Source organism: Rutidosis leptorrhynchoides, chromosome 11, assembly GCF_046630445.1.
Source record: "Rutidosis leptorrhynchoides isolate AG116_Rl617_1_P2 chromosome 11, CSIRO_AGI_Rlap_v1, whole genome shotgun sequence".
In the NCBI taxonomy this organism is placed as follows: domain Eukaryota; kingdom Viridiplantae; phylum Streptophyta; class Magnoliopsida; order Asterales; family Asteraceae; genus Rutidosis; species Rutidosis leptorrhynchoides.
In genome coordinates this window covers 404,918,229-404,926,871 of record NC_092343.1, presented here as the reverse complement: position 1 = coordinate 404,926,871, position 8,643 = coordinate 404,918,229, and the positions used below count along the sequence as shown (strand labels likewise).

General features: G+C 34.9%; 1 non-coding gene across 1 annotated transcript; it reads left to right on the top strand.

Annotated features, from left to right (window-relative positions):
* The first annotated feature begins 7,405 nt into the window (after positions 1-7,405).
* Positions 7,406-7,512, top strand: LOC139878994 (small nucleolar RNA R71). The gene has a single exon (XR_011769851.1). It is a non-coding gene; the product is annotated as a small nucleolar RNA R71 (small nucleolar RNA).
* The last annotated feature ends 1,131 nt before the right edge of the window (positions 7,513-8,643 follow it).

The following is an 8,643-nucleotide window of genomic DNA, read 5'->3' as shown; positions in this document are numbered from 1 at the left end:
AATATAGTTTTATATTAATTTTAAAAAAAGGTAAAAATAAAAATAGAAAATCTTTTTGGTCTTTTATCCCACTTTAATCAATCAAATATTAACAAAAATATACGTCCCTCTTTTGGGTAAAGTAATTTTGGCTATATTACCTAATTTTACTCATGACGAATTTTTGAAATATTTTAAGTTGACTGATTAAAGATAGTTATACCTTATGAATAAACGGTAAATTTCGCAGTGATGTAATAAATTTTTGTATGATATCAATAATTTCGGTTTATTATACCTAATTTTATTGAATATTAATTTAATAATTTATAGTGAACGATTCAGCGTTTATTATCAAAAGGTTAAAAGCAATAAAAATAAAAACTGTACATACTTACCTGTGAGATAGAATTCTCAGAGACCCGCTTTTTAGTTGACTCATTGGAGAGTCGTTCGATTTTGTTTTCCATTGCTACATAAGCATAACCTCGAGTATTTAACAACTTTTCTTCTAAACATATGAACGGTCCTTCTCTACATAGAGTAACGAACTCGATATTGGAATATGTCTGATTCGTCGAGCATTTTCCTTCGTGTGACCATTTTCCGCATTTATGACATTTTTCAAGATGTCTCACTCTTCTTTTTGCTGCGGATTTTTATGTTCCTTTACCGAAATGTGTCTTATGATGTTCTTTCCTGAGTTCTTTTCTCACTTCATCACATCTGCCTCTTATTACTGACACCACTCGAAAATGTGTTATTATTATGTTTAATAATCATATCGTGTAGTAGTAGACCACGGTTCAGATCAAAGGAATTCTTCATTTCGTAAAACCTAATAAGAATAAAAATTCAGAATGGGGGGAGAAGACTAATTCTTTAGTGTCTGCTAGGGAAAGACCAATCGGATTCCATTCTCGAGAACTACACGAAAATAGAAAATCTAACTCTAAACAGCATTATATCTTAGAACATTTGAATCTCCCCACACTTAGTTAGCTATGGTGTTGAAATTGTGATTAACTTCACTGTTAATTTCAATTGGACCATCAATAACTTGCATATCTTTGACTTTTGCTTCAAACCATTTGTTGATTTCCTCTGTAACATTCACAAATTCAACTAACATCACCTTTTCTTTAGGCGACAAATTGAATACTAATCGGTTACATAACTTAAAGTTCCCCTTAATCCTAGCATCTTGAATCCGTTTATAAAGTTTCTTCGTTGAACTGTTAAAAACGGGTTCATCTAATTTTGTATCATCAACGGGGTTCTTTGTTATCAGGTTATCATTAGGTGTTTCTTCATCTTCCCCACACTTAGGCGTTTTTATTGGTTCAATAGTTTTGGTTGGTGAAGATTGAAACTTTTGGTTCACAAAGGTGACCGATTTGTCACCATGCCTAAGTGTCATTCTACCTTCTCTTATATCAAAGAACGCCTCGGTGGTTGCTAAAAATGGGCGACCTAAAATTAGAGGAATATCAAGGTTTTCCTCCACATTAATAACTATGAAATTTGCAACAAAGGTCAAACTTCCCACTTTAACAAGTAAATTATTGACTATTCCAACTGGGTGTTTAATGGTTTGGTCAAATAATTGAACACCTATTCTGGTTGGTCTTAATTTACCCACACCTAATCTTTTGTATAAGGAAAGAGGCATAATATTCGCACTTGCCCCTAAATCTGCGAGCCCATTATACATAGCACCATCATTAAGTAAGCAAGAAATGATAAATTCACCTGGATCTCCCACTTTAGTAAGTAGAGTTGGTTTATTAACCTTTTCCGGGTGCTCTTTTCTTGGTTCTTTCACTTCTGCTTGAACTTCTTGTTCACATTTTACCCATTTTCTTGGAATGGGAGGTTTATATAGAAATTCTTCCTCATCATTCCAATTTGAAACCTCCTCATCTTCTAATTTTGGTTTTTCATATGTCGTTGACAACATATTTATGTTTTCATTCTGAGGATTTTCTTGGGAGGTGAAATTATGATTAACTTCATTATCAACTTCCATCGGACCATGTATGTAATGTTTAACTCTGTGACTATTAACTTTAAATTCAATCCTTTCATATGGGAAAGCTCTTTTGACTATGAATGGTCCAGACCATCTTGATTTCAATTTTCCAGGAAATAGCTTGAATCGTGAATTGAAAAGAAGGACTCTGTCTCCTTTCTTAAATTCTTTTGAACTTCTGATTCTTTTATCATGCCATTTCTTCGTTCTTTCCTTATAGATTAACGAATTTTCATATGCATCATGTATTAATTCTTCTAATTCGTTTAGCTGACTTAATCGTAAACGTCCGGCTTCATGTAAATCAAGATTACATGCCTTCAAAGCCCAAAATGCTTTGTGCTCAATTTCTACTGGAAGGTGACATGCTTTTTCGTAAACGATTTTAAATGGTATGGTTCCAATTGGAGTTCTGTAGGCTGTTCCAAAAGTCCAAAGTGCATCCTCCAGTTTTATGGACCATTCCTTCGGATTTGATCCTACAGTTTTCTCTAGAATACGTTTTAATGCTCGGTTGGTATTTTCAACTTGTCCACTTGTTTATGGATGATAAGCAGTTAAGATTTTATGAGTTACTCCATATCTTTTGAGAACTTTCTCAAGTTGATTATTACATAAATGAGTACCCTGATCACTTATTAAAGCTTTCGGTGTTTCGAACCTTTCAAAAAGACGTTTTAAGAAGTTGACAACAACTCGTGCATCGTTAGTTGGGAGAGCTTGTGCTTCCGCCCATTTAGATACATAATCAATGGCTACGAGAATGTAGAGATTATTATGAGATTTTGGAAATGGACCCATAGAGTCAATACCCCAAATGTCAAATACTTCACATACTTGAATGACATTTTGTGGCATTTCATCACGTTGACTTATTTTTTCGGTCCTTTGACATGCATTACAGGATTTACAAAGAAGGTGTGCATCTTTGAAAATTGAAGGCCAATAGAATCCAGCGTCGTAGACTTTCTTTGCTGTGATTTGAGGCCCATAATGCCCTCCTGTTGGTCCTGTGTGACAATGGTTTAAGATTTGACTAGCTTCATCTCCGAATACGCATCGGCGTATTATTCCATTGGGACATCTCTTAAACAAATGTGGATCCTTCCAAAAATAGTGTTTTATATCACTAAAGAATTTCTTTCATTTTTGGTACGACAACCCTTTTTCAAGGAATCCACATACTAAGTAGTTTGCAAAGTCTGCAAACCATGAAATTTCAATATAATCGATTTGCAAGAGATATTCATCTGGAAAGTTATCTTGTATGGTTGATTCATTTAGAACTTCTAATTCGGGGTTTTCAAGGCGAGAAAGATGATCAGCTGCGAGATTTTCTGCTCCCTTTTTATCTCGGATTTCAATATCGAACTCTTGTGAGAGTAAGATCCAACGGATTAATTGTGGTTTGGCATCTTGTTTTGAAAATAGGTATCTAAGAGTAGAATGATCAGTATGGACCACCGTTTTAGCTAGAACGAGATATGAACGAAATTTGTCAAAAGCAAAAACGATAGCAAGGAGTTATTTTTCAGTAGTTGTATAATTCGTTTGTACTCCTTGTAACGTCTTACTAGCATAATAAATAGGTTGAAATCGTTTTTCAATTCTTTGACCTAAAACGGTTCCCATTGCAAAATCACTTGCATCGTACATGAGTTCAAATGGTAGATTCCAATTTGGAGTTATCATGATCGGCGCATTAGTGAGTTTTTCTTTAAGAATATTAAAAGATTTGATGCATTCATCCGAAAAGATGAATGGAGCATCTTTTTCTGTCAGTTTATTCATAGGAATGGCAATTTTAGAAAAATCTTTTATGAAACGTCGGTAAAAATCGGCATGCCCTAGAAAACTCGTAACTCATCTAACATTGGTGGGATGTGGAAGTTTAGCAATTACATCTACTTTAGCTCTATCCACTTCAATTCCTTCACATGAAATTTTATGACCAAGAACGATGCCTTCTTTAACCATGAAATGGCATTTCTCCCAATTAAGTACTAGATTTGATTTTTCGCATCTAATAAGCATTCGTTCAAGATTAACAAGACATGTTTCAAAAGTATCACCGAAGACTGAAAAGTCATCCATGAAAACTTCCATGCATTCCTCTATCATGTCGTGAAAAATCGCCATCATTAGGGGTGTTCATCGGTTCGGTTTTCGATTTGTTCGGTTTATTCCGTTCGGTGTATTCGGTTTTGAACTTTTTTTGGGCAAAACCGAAAACCGAATTCAAAGTTAGAACCGAACCGAACCGAAAACCGAATTCGGATTCGGTTTGGTTTTCGGTTAAAACCGAATATTATGAAAACATTGAGAATGATGGTAGTTTAATTTTGGTGTTACTGATGTCGTAGTTATTTATATCCTAAAACAATGACGCACTATTAAATTATCAAGAAATTCTTGATCATTTATTAATATTTATAGCTTAATTACGACGTTTACTGCTTTTGTTATTAAGAAAAAAGAACATAATAATTTGAATACCATAATTATAATGTGAGCTACCAAATCGTCATATGGGTGAGAACATATTTTATTGACTGGATCCCAAATTATAATGACATTAAAACATAAATATACGAATTAATTATATAAAATTTTGGATTCGATTTTGAATTCGGTTTTCGGTTAAACCAAATTCAAAATATTCAAAACCGAAAACCGAACCGAAAACCAAATTCAAATTCGGTTTCGGTTTGACTCGATCCGAAAATCGTTTTTCAAATTCGGTTTGGTTTTTTTCCGGTTTGGTTTCGGTTTGGTTTTCGGGTTCCACGGTTTCAAACCAAATACTGACCACCCCTAGCCATCATGCACCTTTAAAAGGTTGCAGGGGCGTTGCAAAGTCCAAATGGCATGCGTTTGTAAGCCAAAGTACCATAAGGGCACGTGAAGGTGGTTTTCTCTTGGTCCTCGGGTGCAATTGGAATTTGAAAGTATCCGGAGAAACCGTCAAGAAAATAATAGTACCTGTTCCCAGCTAACCTTTCCAACATTTGATCAATGAAAGGTAAGGGAAAATGATCTTTTCTGGTGGCGTCATTTAATTTTCTATAATCGATACAAACACGCCATCCCGTTACAGTCCTAGTAGGAATAAGCTCATCTTTTTCATTTGTGATAACAGTGATGCCACCCTTCTTAGGTACGCATTGAACTGGGCTTACCCATAGACTATCAGAGATTGGATAAATTAAACCTACATCAAGCAGTTTAATAATTTCTTTCTTAACAACTTCTTGCATATTAGGATTTAGTCTTCGTTGATGTTGCACATATGTTTTAAGACCTTCTTCCATAAGGATTTTATGTGTGCAATACGAAGGACTTATACCTTTAATGTCATGAATCTTCCATGCAATAGCTGGTTTATGAGCTTTTAGCACAGAAATGAGTTGAGATTTTTCATTTTTCTTAAGAGAAGACGAGATTATTACAGGTAATTTAGATTCACCATGTAAATAAGCGTATTCCAAATGGTTTGGAAGTGGTTTTAACTCTAATATCAGTGGTTCTTCTATCGATGATTTGTATCGATATTTGTCTTCCTCTTTTAGTACTTGAAGTTCTTCTGTTGTTGGTTCGTACTCATTAGCCATAAGTGCGGCTAACATTTCAGCTTCCTCGATTGGTTCGGTTCCTTCTCTAAAAGAACATTCTCCTGTTCCTTGTAATTCTGAAAATTCTTGTAACAATTCTTCTTGTGAATCTATGGTTTGAACATAATAACATGTATCATCTGCAGATTGCGGTTGTTGCATGGCTCTATCAACAGAAAAAGTAACACTCTCGTCCTCTATACTTAGGGTCAGTTTCTTACCGAACACGTTTATTATTGCTTTAGCCGTGTTTAAGAATGGTCTTCCTAATATAAGAGGAACTCGAGAATCTTCTTCCATGTCCAGAATAACAAAGTCTACTGGAAATACTAAAGTACCAACTTTAACTAGCATGTTTTTCATTATCCCTCTAGGATATTTTATTGAACGATCGGCTAGTTGTATGCTTATTCGTGTTGGTTTCAATTCTCCAAGGTCTAGTTTAGCGTATAATGAATATGGCATTAAATTTATACTAGCACCTAAATCTGCCAATGCTTCTATTGAACTAAGACTACCCAAAAAACATGGAATTGTGAAACTTCCTGGATATGATAATTTTTCTGGTATCTTATTCAACAGCACTACAGAACAATTAGCATTCATTGTAACAGCCGAGAGTTCTTCCATTTTCTTTCTATTTGTGATTAGATCTTTCAGGAATTTAGCATATCTTGGCATTCCTGAAATCACATCAATAAAAGGAAGATTGACATTTATTTGTTTAAACATATCCAAGAATTTGGATTGCTCAGCTTCAAGTCTTTCTTTTCTCATTTTACTCGGGTAACGAAGTGGTGGTTGGTATGGTTTAACATAAGCTTTTGCCTTAACTGTGTTATCTTCATTAACCTTTTCAACTACCGACTCTGTTTCCTTCTCTTGCTCAGGCTGTGGTACCTGTGTAGTAGGAATAGAGTCATCAGAAATTACAGGCATTTCAGGTGGTTTAAGTGTAATACCACTTCTTGTGGTAATGACTTTAGCTGTTTCATTCCGGGGGTTAGCATTTGTATCGCTAGGTAGACTCCCCGGTTTTCTTTCACCTATCAACCTTGCTAGGTTGCTCACTTCTTGTTCCAGATTTTGGATTGAAGCTTGTTGATTTCTAAATGTTTGAGCATTTTGTTCATTGGTTTATTTCTGAGATGTAAATAACTGGTTTTGAGATTCTGTTAACTTTGCCATCATCTCGTCCAAGTTTGTATTTTTCTCATCGGTTTGTGGTGGTTTATTTGGGAAAATAGGTCTCTGCTGGTTATAAGTGTTATTAGATACTTGTTGATTGCTAGGACCTTGTTGGTTGTTGTATGGAACATTTCGGTTATAATTCTGATTTTGATTGTAGTTTGGCCTTGGTGGTTGATAATTATTTTGATAATTATTTCCCGGCCTTTGGTTCATATATGAAACATTCTCACTTTGTTCCATTGTTTGTTCAACACTGAGACAATCTTTTGTCAAATGTGGTCCTCCACACTGCTCATAACTAATGCGTATTGCGTGAATATCTTTTGTCATCTTTTCCATTCGTCTCTCGAAAGCATCTAACTTTGCCGAAATGGAATCAAAGTCATGGCTAGAAATGGCTCTAGCCGCTTTAGATGAACGAAAATCTTTTTCTTGATGCCACTCATGTGAGTGGGATGCTGTATTATCAATAATTTTGTGAGCTTCGATTGCTATTTTCTTCATAATAAAACCACCAGCTGCTGTGTCGATGTCTTTTCGTGTAGTGACGTCGACTCCTTTGTAAAATATTTGAACTATTTGATAAGTATCTAGACCGTGTTGAGGACAACTTCTCAACATTTTTCTGAATCTTGTCCATGCCTCATATAGCGTTTCATTTGGCTTTTGTGCGAACGTGGCAATTTCTCCTTGAAGTCTCACGGCTTTAGATGCCGAAAAGAATCTTTTAAGAAATTTCTCAACTAAAACATCCCATGAATCAATCGCTCCTTCAGGTAACGATTATAACCAATCCTTGGCTTCTCCCTTTAAAGTCCAGGAAAACAACATGAGATAGATCTGTTCATCTTCAATTTCTCAGATTTTGAATAGAGTACAGATCCTATTAAAGGTACGAAGATGTTCGTTTGGATCTTCCTTTGGCGTACCACTAAATTGGCACTGATTAGTTACCATGTGTAGGATTTGTCCTTTGATTTCATAATCTGGCGCATTAATATCTGGTTGAATAATTGTGTGACCTTGTCCAGTGCGTGTAGCTTTCATTCGATCCTCCATACTTTGAGGTTTCGTTTCTTCCATGATTGAAATGGTTTAATCTGAATCACTAGGAGATTCTGATTTAACGGTTTCTTCTTCAATAATCTCTGGATGAGTAATTTGTGGTTCATGAGGAATCATTAGTGGTTCAGGATCTCTGAATTGTCCCTGATTATCCTCCGGGTCCTTAATTGTGAAGTTGGTTTCAAAAATTGGATTATCGGAAATTTGAGTTGGAGTACTTGTTCGACTAGATGATGATTCTAAAGAAAAATCAATTGCGACAATATTTGCTAAATGTCTTGATCTAGTTACAGGTGGTGAACGTATGAAAGGTGGTGAACGTGTTGCTCGATGCATTCACTGAATATCCTATTAGTTATAAAGATAAAAATTATACAAGTTATCAAATTAATAGACATTTCTGATTTTGTCCACGTTTCGAATAGCCAATAGATGCAGTAGGTAGCCAAAACCCTTTAAATCGAAAGCCCACAACTCGTCATTAACAAATCCAACTATTACTACGAACCAGAAAATTTTGGATGTCTATCAATTTAACCGCTTAAAAATAATTTTTCTTCGAAATTTAAAGAAAATAAGAAAAGTTCATGTCCTAAAAACTAGAGCGTAGAAATGAAAAAGAAAAAGTGCGTCGAAAAATAAGAGACGAAAAACAAACAGTCAAAAAATAAAAAAGTAAAGCGTCGAAACTTAAAAGTCTAAAAACTAAAAATTAAAACTTGCGTCTAAAGGTATTAAAGCTTAGAGGAATTCTAATTCCAAATC